The following is a 17,083-nucleotide window of genomic DNA, read 5'->3' on the forward strand; positions in this document are numbered from 1 at the left end:
TTCTCTAAATTTGGGTTTATTTTCCCCCCTCATTAATGGCTTTGTGGATTTTAGGCAGGACATGGGCTGATAAGACGGTCTTATTCTTGTACCTGGGGGCTCATTTAGGTGCCTGGTGTCCCTTTCCAGATTCTTAAGAATGAGGTGGTACTCCTGCAGCTTGAAGCTATGGGGCAATGTTGATAGCGATTTCTCTAATAATTAATGATTTAGAGCATTTTTTCATATGGCTATGGATTGCTTTGATCTCCTCATCTGTAAATTGCCTTCAGCATATATTTCTTCTGGGTATTTTTAGTCAAGTCAAGCTGCTTTTTTTCCTTTTCAACTTTATTAGTTCCTTTCTCACTTCCTCAGACATATATCACATCAGAGTCAAAGATACTGGAATTTAAATTTTATGGTTCAATTATTATTAGAGAAAATGATTTGTTATTGAGATGAAGACAGATAATATACTTTTGGCCCATTTATTATTTGGCTTAGTTGTATCTCATACTAACCATGAGTAAACTCATTCTTTGCTGCCTCTTCTTGCCTCTTCAGGAGGCAATACAACTACTTTTTCATTGTCCTGTCCCATAAAGTTTTACAAATGAGTTTATATTTTGAACTAGTATTTTATATCTCTCTCCACTTACTAAGGAGAGTATTTCTTTGGCCAAAGTTTTATTGTTTAGTTGTTTTAGTGGTGTCTGGCTCTTCATAACTCTTTTGGGGTTTTCTTTTTTTTTTTTTTACTTTTTTTTTTGTTTGTTTTGCAAGAGCAATGGGGTTAAGTGGCTTGCCCAAGGCCACACAGCTAGGTAATTATTAAGTGTCTGAGGTCAAATTTGAACTCAGGTACTCCTGACTCCAGGGCGGGTGCTCTATCCACTGTGCCACCTAGCGGCCCTTGGGGTTTTCTTGAAAAGGATACTGGGGTGATTTACCATTCCTTCTCCATCTAATTTTACAGATGAAGAAACTGAGGCAAAAAGAATTAATTGATTTGTCTAAGGTCACATGGCTATTGAGTGTCTAAGGTCATATTTGAACTCAGAAAGATGCATCTTCCTAACTTGGAGCTCAGTACTCTGTTCACTGAATTACCTATTCATTGACTGGCACTAAACAATGTGTCCCAAAAGTCATTTTTAAGTCCATCAAAGTCTTAAAGATTAATATGGCACTAAGCCTGTTGGGGCATCCTGTATGTATATAATTGTTTTCATTTTGTTAGTTACTCATCTGCTCTAAGTTCTCCTGAATTATCTTTTCAAATGCATGCACATATACACATAAAAATGTATATATATGAACATATCTACGTATGCTTATTTATAAATAACAAGATGATGATGTTTGTCTTCACTTTTTTATTAAATGTTTTATTTGTTTTGAGTTTTACAATTTTTCCCTTAATCTTACTTCCCTCCCCCACCCCCCACAGAAGGCAGTTTGTCAGTCTTTACATTGTTTCCATGGTATACATTGATCCAAATTGAGTGTGATGAGAGAGAAATCATATCCTTAAGGAAGAAACATAAAGTATAAGAGATAGAAAGATCAGACAATAAGATATCAGTTTTTTTTTTCTAAATTAAAGGTCCTTGGTCTTTGTTCAAACTCCACAGTTCTTTCTCTGGATACAGATGGTATTCTCCATCACAGCCCCAAATTGTCCGATTGTTGCACTGATGGAATGAGTAAGTCCATCAAGGTTGATCATCGCCCCCATGTTGCTGTTAGATTGTACAGTGTTTTTCTGGTTTTGCTCATCTCACTCAGCATCAGTTCATGCAAATCCCTCTAGGCTTCCCTGAATTCCCATCCTGGTTTCTAATAGAACAATAGTGTTCCATGACATACATATACCACAATTTGCTAAGCCATTCCCCTATTGAAGGATATTTGCTTAATTTCCAATTCTTTGCCACCACAAACAGGGCTGCTATAAATATTTTTGTACAAGTGATGTTTTTACCCTTTTTTATCATCTCTTCAGGGTATATACCCAGTAGTGGTATTGCTGGGTCAAAGGGTGTGCACATTTTTTTGTTGCCCTTTGGGTTGTATTTCCAAATTTCTCTCCAGAAAGGTTGGATGAGTTCATAGCTCCACCGACAATGTAATAGTGTTGCAGATTTCCCACAACCCTTACAACAATAATCATTATCCTTTCTGGTCATATTGGCCAGTCTGAGAGGTGTGAGATGGTACCTCAGAAAAGCTTTAATTTGCATTTCCCTAATAAGTAATGATTTAGAGCAATTTTTCATATGACCATGGATTGCTTTGCTCTTCCCCATCTGTTAATTGCCTTTGCATATCCTTTGACCATTTGTCATTTGAGGAATGGCTTTTTTTAAAATATAACTCAGTTCTCTGTATATTTTAGAAATGAGTCCTTTATCAGAACATTAGTTGTAAAGATTGTTTCCCAGTTTACTACATTTCTTTTGATCTTGGTTACAGTGGCTTTGTCTGTGCAAAAACTTTTTAATTTAACATAATCGAAATCATCTAGTTTGTTTTTAGTGATGTTCTCCATCTCTTCCTTAGTCATAAACTGCTTCCCTTTCCATAAATCTGACATGTCCTTCACTCTTGAAGAAGACCACATGGCAATGCCATGACAAACACATTAATTAGATTTGAGTGAGGGGAGTGCTGTGCTTAGTCATAATAAATTTATGTATATAAATGCACATATTCATTAGAATTTTCCCTAAATCCATCTTTGCAAGGAAATTGCCAGGTATTATGGAGTATATGGACTTGGTTTGGTAAAGGTAAAGATGTTGATGTTTGAGCTGTGGATATTATCATGGTAGTCTTTTTGCTTATGCTCATTCTGAGTACTGGCAAGGCAAGGTAACCAGTGACTCCATGAGGTGATGTCTTGTTGCCTTTAGGCAAATGATAGAACCAATTCTTCCAATACCTTTACTTGCCTCTCCAAGGAAAAGCTGTGTGTCATTCTTCCATTCTTCCATTCAGCTACATTCAAATATCTTTTGGTATCATTTAAAGTGAGAAGGTTAATAAAAATTCAGTTTCTCTAAATGTATGGCAGCTTGTTGGTTGTAGAATACGAATAAATTATCAACAGCTAAGTTAATATTTATAGGCTTAAAAAAACACCCCACAATTGTGTGATTCTTAGCATCTTCTCCTGCCTTTTCCACTATTCTATACTTTCACTGGAAGAGGGCCATCCAGGACTGAAAGTCATTTAAAATTTTTTTGTTTCATGCATTGTCATGGTCAATAAATTCATCACTCATGTGTCACTTACTAATTAAGTTACCTTGGGTAAGTCACTTATCTTTAGTAGTTCTCTGTTTCCTCGTCTTTAAAATAAGAAGGAGCTCTAAAACTTATAGCCTGGTAGCCAGCTTATTGATGATGATGATGATGAGCTTTTCTGTACTTACAGAATTGATGCCTGCCCCCAGTCTGTTGCTGGGACCATACTGGAGGCATTTCTAGCATGTTATAATCGTCTAAAACTTGTCCTATTCTGACATGGATTCCTGTCCATAAATGTGGCCATATGCATTAGTAAAATTAATTTGACATGAATTTAGAAGGAAATAAGTCTTTACTAAGGATTTATTATATGCCAAATATTGTGTTAAATTCTTTCTAATTATTATCTCATTTGATCCTCTCTACTGCCCTATGAGGCAAGTACTATTATTATATTCATATTACTGTTGAGAAAACTAATATAGGCAGAGATTATGTGACTTGTCCAGGGTCACACAACTAATAAGTGTCTGAGACTGGATTCAGATGAGTCATCTTGATCTCCCAGGATCCAAGTTCTATCCATTGTGCTGCTTTGTTGAGAAAGCAGAGGAACATGGAATCACTTTTAGTTGGATGTATGTCATAGGAGGATGAGGTTAAGACATCATTTGAGGATTTAAATCCAAGATGTACTGGAGTCAGTTTGAATTAACTCAGTGGAAATTGAATTGACTCAACAGAAATAACTTAAATTTTCAGAGTGCATATTTACATCTTAGAAATTTGCAAACATTACAAATCAGGGCTTCATTTACTTTTTTTGTTGATTGTCTAGACTTAAGAACATCTAAGGAAGGACCCAAGGTCTTAAAATGGGGGAAAATATTAATAATGTAGATTAAACTTTAGAATGTGTTTAATGTACCCCACAAAAAAATTTACAAAACACATCCTTGCCTAGATAGAACCTTAAAGGTAATCTAGATCAGGTATCCTTTTTTTCTTTTTGGTTTTTGCAAGGCAAATGGGGTTAAGTGGCTTGCCCAAGGCCACACAGCTAGGTAATCATTAAGTGTCTGAGGCTGAATCTGAACTCAGGTCCTCCTGACTCCAGGGCGGGTGCTCTATCCACTGCGCCACCTAGCTGCCTCTTAGATCAGGTATCCTTGAAATAATTTTTAACTTTGTTTCAAAGCAATTGATTTATTTTATAATTTCATGTATTTTATTTTTCTGAAGAGGGGACTCCCAAAGTGGTTCGTCTCACATAAAAACCCCTGATCTAGTTCAACCCCTTTGATTGTTAATGAAAAATCTGTGACCCAGAGAGGTTTAATGATAATGAAAATAACAGTAACAACAGGTAACATTTATGTGATACTCTAAGTTTTGCAAAGTGCTTCACATAGGTTATCTCATTTGATTCTTACAACACCTGTGGGGCAGGTGCTGTTATTCTCATTGTTACAGATTCAGATGAGGTGCCCAGGGTCACATAGATAGTGGGTGCCTGGGATGTGAACCCTGGTCATCTACTCGATGTCTAGTGCTCTTTCTACTATACCCAGACAGAGGCTAAATTTTATTAATTTATTACCAGTTGGGAACTGAGGTGGTTCACAAAAGACTAGCTGAGGGAAACATTAGATAAAAAGAACTGCTGTTGCTGGTGACTCTGATGGTATTGAGTAGAAAAGTGGACTGTCATCACTCATCTCCATTTTTTCCTGAACTTTTGAGGCTCCAATGGAACCATCATTTTGTCATTTATTTTATGTATTTTATGTCTCACCTCTTTTTACAAATTGTAAATTTCTTGAGGACAGTGATGATGTCTTAAGCTTCTATGTTAGGTGAGCATGGAGAGATCCCCTGCCAAAAAATTACATCACCTATTTGCTAATGTATGAAATTCCTGTGACATGGATTAAAGACATATTCTCCAATTATAAAGTGGGCTTAACATGAGATTGCCAGAGGTCACTAAAAAGTGACCTCTACCTGTAGTTACCATGTTAATCCTCTTAAAATACAAAGTATATCCTGCTCTCCTTTGCTTAATAATCTAAAAGGCTCTCTTCTGCCTACTACATTATATAAAATTGTTCTGCCTCCAGGTTTCAGAGTGGATTCCACAATTATTCTGGAAGTTAAGAGAGTGATAATGGGAGATTTCTAGGTAAATGGAATCAAAAATTATAGATATAGGGGACCGAGTTGCACATGTGCCCATAAACCAATAAGTGCTGAGACACTGGTTTTGGCTAGATTCAGTCTTATGTCCAGAGAGCATGATTAATACAATCACTAATATGGATTACAGTGACATTTTAGGAATATTTATTCTAGCCATATGCTATCCAGATTTATCACCCAATCCAGATCCTGGTAGCCAGTTTTTATTGACTTCCCTAAACATTCTCCTTCTTCTTCACTGAGTCTTTCTCTCCATTCCAACACCTGAATTAACACTAGGGTACTTAAACATATACATTAGCACTCCTTTGAATGCCATAAATTACCAGTTCCTCAGATTTACTCTCACATACTTTTCTGTTCATCACAGCCCACAAAAAAGGTCATAACCTTAAATTTGCTGACATCCAAAAGAATTACAATTCCATCTTATGAATTCAGAAATTTCTTTATCTATTTATATTCTTTTATCATTCTGTCCTTTCATGTGCTTTACAATCTAGAAATCTGTTCTTTTTTCTTACTATTACTTCCATTCCCTACACCTCTCAGTTTTCCCTCCAGGTCATCAACCCTAGCACAAATTACATTCTCCTCCCCTCCCTATCTCAATCTCAAGAAGATCTAAATCATTCCAACAGTCTCTAGGGTATGTTTCTCTAGTCCACTCTTCTGGCCCCTGCAAGGTTGATTTTCCTCATGTGATGCCTATTTCTCAGTCCTCTGATCAGAATTGACAAGTCCTAGCTCCCTCAGCATAGATTCCCCAATTCCTATCAGAGTTGGGGAAAGTAAAAATTCTCCAGCTATCCAGAATTTGGAATAAGGTAAAATGTGACCCATCCAAAATAAATATACCCAAAGACTGACAAACTGGACTTTTGTCTATTTTGTCACCCTGTCATGTACCCAGTCTTTAATTCTTTAGTTCTCTAAATTTCAACTCTACCTTACACCTTATATCAACCTCACTTGGCTTGATTGAACTTCTGGTTTTGATCCACCATCCTGTTTTGAATTTGACCTCATTCCACAATGTGACTTGGACTACTTCTTCAGACTTCACTATGGTCTTTGTTCCAAGAACTGTATGAGTAACTTCTGATTATTCCTTACTCAATAGAAGATTCATCCCCACATCCTTGTCCTATGGGCTGCCCTTATTCCCCACCTTGAGAGGGCCTAGCCAAGACCTTGGACCTTATGGAGCTGTGGTCCTTTGCATGATGAAAAGAACATTGGATTGAGTGTCAGAGGCTGAAATCTTTCCTCCCTCCACACTTATTAGCTGTGTGAACTGGACAAGTTCTTCAAATCTCATCTTCTTCATATGTAAAATGGAGATTATAACTGTACCTACCTAACAGGATCATTAAAAAGCTTAAATGAGAAAATGCAGGCATTATATAAGCAGAAGTTATAATAATAATTATTATTATTAATTATTATTAAAATACACTAGCCAAGATGAGGGTTTGAGTCCCAGACCTGCCACTTAATGACTTTGAGATCCTGAACAAGTCATTTAACCTTTATAGTCCACAATTTCCTCAACTATAAAATGAGGGTTAGACTTGATGAACTCTTTTTTTGTTGTTGTTGTTAGGTTTTTGCAAGGCAAATGGGGTTAAGTGGCTTGTCCAAGGCCACACAGCTAGGTAATTATTAAGTGTCTGAGACCAGATTTGAACCCAGGTACTCCTGACTCCAAAGCCGGTGCTTTTATCCACTACACCATGTAGGCGCCTCTTACTTGATGAACTCTTAAGTTCCCTCCCAGCTCCATCTATATGATCTGAGCTCCTCTCTTCTTCAGAAACTTTTTTTCACAGACTGTCTGTACTGATTATGGTATCACATACAAAAGGTCTCCCAGGGGACTTAGTTATACCCTAAAAGCAGATCCCCCCCAATTCCTGTTTTTTTCACAGTGATTTGTTACCATTTGCATCCTCTCTCCCCTAGTGCCTGTCTGCTAAGTCCCAGGGATTGGGGTGAAGATAGAAGGGAGAGGGAGGAAGGAGAGGATGAGTCTTTTTCCTCTCTCTGGTGACTTTTCTTTCTCTAATGAACAGCTGAGCAAAATTATTCAAGTTCCCCAGGGCTACTTCCTTAAACTTCTAGACTAGGGAGGACGGAAAGACCTCAGCACCAGCTGCATGCTGGGAAGAAAAAGATTTGCCATCCCGATACAGAAATTGTTCTCTAATTACTTGATATATGCTTTGCTTCCCTAACTAATTTTATATTTTTACTTTCATGAGAGCAGAGACAATGTTTTATGATTGGCAGAATGATGCCACGGAAAACTCATGGAATAGGAATTAGAAGATGGAACGTTTATCCCTGGTACTACCATTGACCCACTTCATGTGATTTGGGCTAAGACTAGGAGACACTGGTAAATTCTAGGAATTGGTCTAGGTGGTACCTGAGCTACTTTCTAACTCCATTTCTATGTTCTTATAATTGGTGAGAGAGGACTATGTGAAATAGACTGGAAATAGGGTCAGAGAAATGATTCAGTGGATAGATGGAGGTTTAGAAACAGGAAGACTTGAGCTCAAAACTTGTCTCAGTAACCTTATAATTTCTCTGGGACTCAGTTTCCTTCTCTTTAAAACAGAGATAATAGTAGTTCATATTTCCTATGATTGCTGTGAGACTAGAATGAGATACTTGCAATTTACTTTGCAAACTTTAATTGTTTAATCATATCTGACTGTCCTTGACCCCTATGGAGGATTTTCTAGGCAAAGATCTTAAAAGTGGTTTGCCATTTCCTCCTCCTTGCTCATTTTATAGACGGGAAACTGAGGCAAAACAAGAATAAGTGATTTGCTTAGGATCACACAGATAGTAAATATTGGAGATCAAATTTGAACTCGGGTCTCCACAGTACAATCTTTAAATTCCTTGTTAACTAAAGCACTCTACAAATACTCTTAATTGAAGGCATTGTGATATGATGGGGAGTCAGGAAGATCTAGGTTTGAAGTCTTCAGCTAGCTCTGTGATCATGGACAGATAACTTAACCTCAGTTTTTCTTATCTACAGAATGAGGGGTTGGACTTGGTGATGCTTTTAAATCCAAGATCCTATGACTCTCTCTGCTAAGGGTACTTTCTACTTTACCTCTATGAATCTAGTATGTATGTTGATATTTATTTGTGTCTTCCTCATTAGAACTGAGAACAGGGGCTGCTTTTGTCTCTTTTGGGAAAAAGTCTTCAGGGCTTAGTATGATATATTATCGAACACTTCATAAATGCCTGGTGATTGATGAACAGACCAGAGGAGAGGTTTGAAGGTCTGAACTAAGGCAATGGCATTTGGGAGACAAGAGGAAAGGATTCTAAGTTATATTGTACAAATAAAAAAATAGCAACTGAGTGAATGTTGGGGTGAGAGAGAGAGAGAGAGAGAATGACTGTATGGTGGGGCTAGAATTGGTAACGTCCCTAATTTATAGCTCTAAATTCTACGACTAGTTGTGGTGGGGCTGGGAAGGGACAGAGGGTGTAGGGTGAGGAGTGAAAAAAGCATTCATCGCCTCTGGACTCAGAAGACCTAGACTCCTGTCCTGTCTCAGACATAAGTTTTGTGACTTTTGGGCAAGCAAGTCACTTCCCTGGGCCCCAACTTCCTCATCTTGAGGGGGTGGAACTGGATGACTTCTGAGGTCTCCTGCAGCTTGAAATCTGCGATCCTTTCATCTTGTCCACCTGCAAACATACGTATGTATACATATATGTGAATCTGTATGTGTGCATTAATATTATGCACCTTGAGGAAATTTCTGTCGTTATATCCCCTAGCACACAGTAGGCGCTAAATAAACGCTAGTTGCTCAATTAAGCCCCTGGGAAGTGTCCCCCCAGTCTCCAGTCCCTGATTCTCCCCGCACCCCCACGAGAAGGGGTGTCCAGGGCATTCGCAGAGGGACCACAGTCCGTCTTCCCAAACCCCTAGCCTTCTCCCGCGCCCCGGGAAGAAAAAGGAGAGCAGAGACAGGCAGACAATCGGAGGGGGCGGCTGCAGGAGAGCGCCGCCCCGGCCCCGCCGCCCCTCGCGCCGCTCAGCATTGTCTGCCGGGGGGAGGGAGGGGGAGAGAGGAAAGAAAAGGGGGCGGGGCGGCCGGGCGGCCTAGCCAATGGGGCTGCGGGAGCCCGCGGCAGGCGCGGCCGGATTGGAGCCGGGGGCTCCTCGGCGCGGGCTGGGGGAGCCGGGAGGGCGGCGGCCCGGGGCCGGGGCGGCCCTCCCTCTGCCTCCCCGAAGCTGCCCCGAGAGCCCTCCCGGGGACGGAGGGGCCGGACCCGCCGCGCGGAGCGAGCGGCCTGAAGCGGGCCGGGGCGCACGGTAACGCGGCCTTTGATCCTCCCCGTCCTCCCGCGCGCGCGCGTGTGTGTGTGTGTGTGTCCGTGGGCCGTGCGCGCGTGGGGCCGCCTCCCCCTCTCTCAAACTTTAGCATCGCAGCTCCATCTTGCCAGGCACATCCCCTCCATCTCTCCTATTCTTTCTCTCCCCGGCCCCAAACGCAAGCGTTGGGCCGTTTCCCTGGCACTCCCCGCGCCTTGGGCCCCCCTAGGCGCTCCGCTTGGCCCTGGGGGCCTCAGTTTCCCCATCCGTGCAGCGGGAAGGTCGGACCCTCCAAAGATGCTTTGAGTCCGGGCCGAGGCCCCGAATGCCGTGCCTCCTTGGCGGTGAGGGCACGGCCGCCCGCCCGGGCACGAGTGGCAGGTGCCGCGAGCCGGGCTTCTGGGGACCGTGCCCAAGTTTCCAAGGCAGAGGCCCCGCTTCTCGGTGCTGCGCCTCCGCGCTTCCTATTAGCTTCACGGCCTTGCTTCCCCTTTCTGAAGGTGCAGAAGGGGGGAGCTGAGCTGCATCCCGGGGGGGAGCTGAGCTGCATCCCGGGGGGGAGCTGAGCTGCATCCCGGGGGGGAGCTGAGCTGCATCCCGGGGGGGAGCTGAGCTGCATCCCGGGGGGGAGCTGAGCTGCATCCCGGGGGGGAGCTGAGCTGCATCCCGGGGGGGAGCTGAGCTGCATCCCGGGGGGGAGCTGAGCTGCATCCCGGGGGGGAGCTGAGCTGCATCCCGGGGGGGAGCTGAGCTGCATCCCGGGGGGGAGCTGAGCTGCATCCCGGGGGGGAGCTGAGCTGCATCCCGGGGGGGAGCTGAGCTGCATCCCGGGGGGGAGCTGAGCTGCATCCCGGGGGCAGCAAACTGAGCCTTTCTGGCGTTCCCTTAGAATGAGAACAGATCACATTCCTTTAATCTTTTCCCTTTCAGCAGCCCTTGGAGGGAGGGAGGGAGTAAGCAAGCTTAGCGGCCATCACCCCAAGTTTGTGGTCAAGGTCTTTGGGTCAAGCGGCTCCCATATCGGGGTGGGGGAGTTACACGCTTCGTTGTCCATCCCAGTTGGGGGAGAAGGAACAGTTAATGTAGATTGTTTTGGAAGCGGAAAGGAGAAAGGACGGGGAGTTCTCTTGTTTCTTTCTTCTCTTTTCCGCCTTTGAGCCCGTGCATCCAAATTCTACAAAATCCAATTCAGGGAAGGTTTTTGCTTTGGTTTTGTTTGTCTTTTGCTAAGGTGAGGGAGAAGTCATTTTGTCCTCTGAAGTTCATAGTTTTTCTGAGTTTCCCGGATAAGCTTGGGGCTTTAATAGATGGTGGTCCTGGGACCAGTCCCCTACACGGTCTGGCCAAGCTCTGAGGGACAGAGGGAGCGTAGGAAACTCTGTGGAATGAAATAAGAATGCTAACGGGAGTACTGGGACCTGGGTTCAAATGTTGACTCTGTCACTGACAGGTCACTTACATCTCTCTGAACTGCAGGCTTCTCACCTGCAAAGTAAGGAGGTTGGACTGAACTTCTAAGGTCATTTTCTAGCTCCAGGTCTGTGAATGCTAAATTCATATGTATAGATATTTAAACTGCAATTGTGAGATACTAATGGATAAGTCATTGAGGCTTCCTTTGTAGAGAAAACCAGTAGAGCCTTTGAAAGTCAGAAGATGAAGATCCTAGTTCTAAGTTTTCCCAGTAGAGCCTTTGAAAGTCAGAAGATGAAGATCCTAGTTCTAAGTTTTCCCAATGCTTAGCAGAAATGTGCCCAACTCTACTGTTCATGGGGTTTTCATGGCAAAGATCCTGGAGTGGGGGACATTTCCTTTTCCAATGGATTAAGGCAAAACAAGTGACTTACCCAGGGTCACTCATCTAGTAAGTGTCTGAGGTTAGATTCTTCATTGATTCTGGGTCTAGTGCTCTAACCACTGCACCACTTACTGCCACCTTATTTATGCTTAATGAATGTTGGCTTAACTGAATTGAATTGTGACTCTGAACAAAGTAAAAGGCAATGCAGTCTAGTTGGAAAAATACTATATTTGGATTGAAGCTCTGGCTCTGTCAATCACTAGCTGTATGACCTTGGGTAAGGCCTGTCACTTTTCTGAAATCATTTCTTCATTCATAAAATGAGGGGTTTGGACTAGATTTGTCTTTCAGATATTTTTTTAATTAGATGACAGGTGCATTTATTTACTAGCACTTGAAAAACAGACATTTATTTTGAGAAGAGATAAGACTGCTATGAACCTTCTTTGGGGAGGTAGAACTGTTATGGAACAACAGAAGTTTAGAGATGGAAAGGATCTTGAAGATCATTTAATTCAATTTCTTAATTTTGCAGATGGGGAAACTGAGACCCAGAGAAGCTCTCACATACTCACCTCATTATGAGAGAGCCAGGACTGGGAATCTAGACCTCATAGTTTCCATTCTATTGCCCTTTCCATCCTGTAGTTCTTATTCCTCAAAAGACTCATGATATGACTAGTGTATATTGGCCAAGGTACAATCTGAACCATCAGGAAGATTTAAAGGCCAGGGTTTGAATAGGTGGTGGTCCTGATACCAGTCCACTAGACAGCCTGAACCTGAAGTTCAGGTTAATAGGAATGAAAAGCAAAATTGGCAAAGTCCAAAAGAAGTCTTTCCTCCCTTTTAATTATAGTATTAAAAAATTCAGTGATATATGGCATTTTGAGAATATTTTTGAAAAAGATATATATATATATGTATATTAAGTGTATTCTAACCTACCTCAGAAGTTATACCTTATTGTGTGTGTACACACACACACACACTTACATTTATAGTGAGTGAGTATTTAGGGGCAATGAGTAATTCAGGATTTTCTCTTCCAAATCAAGTTCTATGACCTTGGGACCAGGAAGACTAATTCTTAAATGATTGACATTTTGTTTTGTCCACTAGAAAACTCGAAGCCAAAAGGGTCTTTCCAAGTAATATCTTCACCCCTGTGTGTTATAGGAATAAAACAATTTTCTTCATTTTATTTGCTCTGGAGATGGGAGTAACAATGTTTATATGATTTAGATAGCTTATAATTGAATGATTATTATTTACACAGCTCCACTAAAATCCTTCTGATATTTTGTCCTGAGGGTGGAGATGACCCTGGATTCTCAAAATCTGTACTAGTTAAACTCAAGCTTTGGGCAATCCTACCAAGGAGGAGAGGCTTTGTGAGATTATGTAGTTGCCATGGAAGGACTAGCCTCTCTCTCTCTTCCCTCTGTCTCCCTTTCCTGTTTCTAAGTTCTGGCCCTACTGAAGAAGCCCATGGGTTCTCTCTGGTGTCAGGCTGAATTCTGCTTTGCCAAAGTTCTCTTACTCATTTGACCTTCCAAACAAACTGTGTAAAGCACAGCATTAACAAAAAATAATGAACAACTTTGCTAGGCAACAAATACTACAAAATAGAGTAGTCAGAGCAACCAGGAAGAAAAGGAAGAGAATTTAACACTATTTTATGGCATTTGGAGCTCGTTAGAAAGTAGAGCTAAATTGAAGGAATGCTTTTCAGTTAGAAATAGAATGAGATCCTTAATTGATTCAATCAATCAATAAACATTTCTTAAGCACCTATTGAGTGCTGGAGCTACTAAGGCAAAAATGAAACACCTCTTGCCTTCACATACCTTACATTCAGTCAAGGAAGACATTATTTACATATGTTGGTCTAGATATTAAAAATTATTATATATGGAGTAATTTTACATATATAAAAATACACACACATGTAATAGATGGGGAGAGACAGAAAGACAGACATATAGACATATTTGTGTATAGAGAGAGAATGAAAGAAAGCAAAAGAGAGACACAGAGAAATAGATTATAGATGGATGATATATGATAAAGAGGAAAAGAGGAAGGGAGGAAGGGAAAGAATATACAGAGACAGAATATACATATATATAATATATAAATTACTGTATATGGATTTATTTACATATATGCATATAAATACAATGTAGGAGAGAGGGGTGGAAGGAGGCATTGGCTACTGGGGAAATCAAAAAGCTTTGAAGGTGAAACATGAGCTGAGCTTTGATGAAAATTAGAGATTCTGAGAAATGGAGGTGAAGCAGGAGGGTTTTCCATGAAAGGAGATGAAGTCTTATGATTGATGTATTAATGAAAAGAAATCCACTATGCAAAAGTCTTCATTTATAAACTATAAATTTTAAGCACTTAGTGTCACTTACTATTCTAGTCAGTGGGCTGAAAGAAAAGCCTCAATAAGACTATTTAGTAAACCACAAAAAATCTGATGATATAGACTACTTTAAGGCTAATAACTGAACAACTAACTGGAGAAATAGGGAGCAACAGTGGCAAATCAACTCAAGGAAACAAACATTTATTTATTAAGGGTCTTCTACTAAACATTACAGGGCAGCTAGGTGACCCAGTGCAGAGTGCTTGGAGTTAGGGAAACTCATCTTCCTGAGTTTGTCTGGTCTCAGCTAGCTACACCTTATTAGCTGTGTGACCCTGGGCAAGTCACTTAATCTTAATTTGAATTTTCCCCCCTATAAAATGAAGCAGAGAAGGAAATGGGAAGTCACTGCAGTATTTTTGCCAAGAAAACACCATGAGATCACTAAGAGTCAAACAGGAGTGAATTGAACTAGCCCTATGATACAAAATGCAATAGGTACCCAAGGAGGTTGTGGGTTTCCCCGTTGGAGTGGGGAAAAGAAGGCAAAAACAAATCTGCAGTCAAGAAGCATCCAATCTAATGAGGGTGAGGAGTGGGGAGACAGCATGAAAACAATTATGTACAAAGAAGATATACAGGGTTGTTTCAAAAGACTTAGTGCAGATTCAATCTTTGAAGTTTTATTAAAGCTTAAAATTGCATTATAACTTTTGGGAAACCTTGGAGTGTCCGACAATGAGTCCCTACAATGCTCCAGGGACATTGCTGGAATACTAGCTAGCAAAAAAAACAAACAAACCCCCCAAACCCCCAACAAACCAGGTTCTTCTCTCAAGTTGCTCAAGAAGTATAATGGGGAGGGAGGTGGGCAGGCAGGAGAACATCTATACAACTGTGTAAAAACAAGATAAGATGCCATTCAGTATGTTGTGTTTGATTCTTTGTGATCCCTTTTGGTTTTTGGGGGGCAGAGAATGCATTTTCCTTCTCTAGCTTATTTTTCAGATGAGGAAACTGAAGCAAACTGAGTTAAGTAAATTTATTTGAGATCATAGAACTCAGTTGCTCCTGACTCCAAGCATAGTGGATAGAGAACCGGCCCTGGAGTCAGGAGTACTTGATTTCAAATCCAGCCTCAGACACTTACTAATTACCTAGCTGTGTGGCCTTGGGCAAGCCACTTAACCCCGTTTGCCTTGCAAAACAAACAAACAAGTAAATAAATAAATAAATAAATAAATAAATACCAACTGGAAATGATCTTATGTATTAACTTATAAACCTCATCATCACACTTCTGATCATTTAGTATCTGGAGTTACACAGGTGTGACACCATGTCAGGATTACAAGGAACCACAGAAATCATCTGATTCAACCCAGGCCTGACTAGCAATCTTCTCTACAATATTCCCATCAAGTGGTCATCCAGCCTCTGCTTGAAGACCACTCCTCCCCTTTCCCTACTCCATTGGGGGGAGCCCACAGCTTCCTTGGGTACCTATTGCATTTGTGCTAGTTCTGATCACGAGAAAATTTTTCTTCTCACAAAAATGGAAATCCTGAAGCTTCTAACTATTTGTGACTCCTCTGGGCTAAGTAGAAAAATCAAATCCCATTATGTGGCAGCCCTTCAAATCTTGAAAACCGCTATCATCTCTCCCTACTCTCCTCCCAAAACTTCTTTTCTGCATGCTAAACATCTTTAGGTCCTTTAATTGTATATCTTTAGGTGACCTGATGCAAAGTCCTTCACCATGTTCATTTCTCAACTCTAGAGACTCTCTCTAGAATATCCAGGATTTATTGTGTTCTTTCCAGAATGTGACCTCCAGGATTACACTTAATACCCCAAGTGACCTGACCAAGGCAGGTTACAAAGGCCTGATCAGTCCTATAAATTTTGGGGATCCTTATTTGTCCTGGAATATGTTTGATTTTTTTTTTTTTTGGTGAGACAATCAGGGTTAAGTGACTTGCCCAGGGCCACATAGCTAGTAGTGTCTGAGGCTAGATTTGAACAGAGGATTTCCTGATTCTGATGCCCTATTCACTATGCCACCTAGCTGCTTCAATATAGTTGATTTTGATAAAACTTGCATTTGGCAGCAAGAAGTCAGATTCAGTCATTATTCTTACCTCATGATATGTGTATAATATATATATATATATACATATATTTACATATATATTTATACAGGATTTTAGAGCTGGCAGAGTTCTTATTGTTTATCTTACCACAAAGTAACATGCTCTTTTATATTAATATGTCAACTAGAGATAGAGTGAGGGACTTGGAATCCTGCCCCAGACACTTAACTTCTCTCAGCCTCAGTTTCCTCATCTGTAAAATGGAGAAAATAAGAACCCCCTTCATCCCATGGTTGTTGTGAGGTTCAAATGAAGTATGTGTAAAGTGCTTTGCAGACCTTTAGAACACTACATGAATGTTAACTGTTATTATATTACTAGTGCATAACCATCACTAAAGAAGTAAAATTTGGATTTTAACCAATAGATTTGCTAATTGTTCTTTCCTTTCATGGTCTTCAGTTATAAAAATATTTATTTATCTATCTATCTATCTGTCTATCTATCTATCTATTTATTTGTTTGTTTGTTTATTTATTTATTTATTTAGTTTTTTGCAAGGCAAACAGGGTTAAGTGGCTTGCCCAAGGCCACACAGCTAGGTAATTATTAAGTGTCTGAGACTGGATTTGAACCCAGGTACTCCTGACTCCAGGGCCGGTGCTTTATCCACTAGCTGCCCCCCATATAAAAATATTTAAACGAATACTTCCAGAGGATGAGAACTGAGGTGCTGGAGGTATCATTCTCCAGTGTTTAGTTATGGGATTTCCTTTCGACACTCTCCCTGGAACTTTAGTCCTGGTAACCTGGCCCAGGTATCACTAAAAGACCTCAGATATCATAACCCAGGGGGAATTCTTTTGTAAATTTAATCCTTTAGTTTGATTTTGGTTTTCAGTGGATTTTCTCTTCCTTATAGGGAACTGAACCAGAGGCCTCCAAAAGAGAGACAGCCCTCAAATCAACAGATCCCATTTAGGTTATTTGGGAACAGAAATACTAGAGTGGTTTTCCATGGG

At 40.7% G+C, this 17,083-nt stretch overlaps 1 protein-coding gene across 1 annotated transcript in view; it reads left to right on the plus strand.

The window, feature by feature from the left end:
* Positions 1-9,675: 9,675 nt before the first annotated feature.
* LOC141503008 (ras association domain-containing protein 2) overlaps positions 9,676-17,083 on the plus strand; it is an 80,415-nt gene continuing 73,007 nt past the window's right edge. Inside the window, exon 1 of the mRNA XM_074208079.1 lies at positions 9,676-9,793. The gene's annotated coding sequence lies outside the window, so the exon portion shown is untranslated. The remainder of the gene's footprint in view (positions 9,794-17,083) is intronic.

The sequence above is a fragment of the Macrotis lagotis genome, chromosome 1 (genome assembly GCF_037893015.1).
Source record: "Macrotis lagotis isolate mMagLag1 chromosome 1, bilby.v1.9.chrom.fasta, whole genome shotgun sequence".
NCBI classification, from domain to species: domain Eukaryota; kingdom Metazoa; phylum Chordata; class Mammalia; order Peramelemorphia; family Peramelidae; genus Macrotis; species Macrotis lagotis.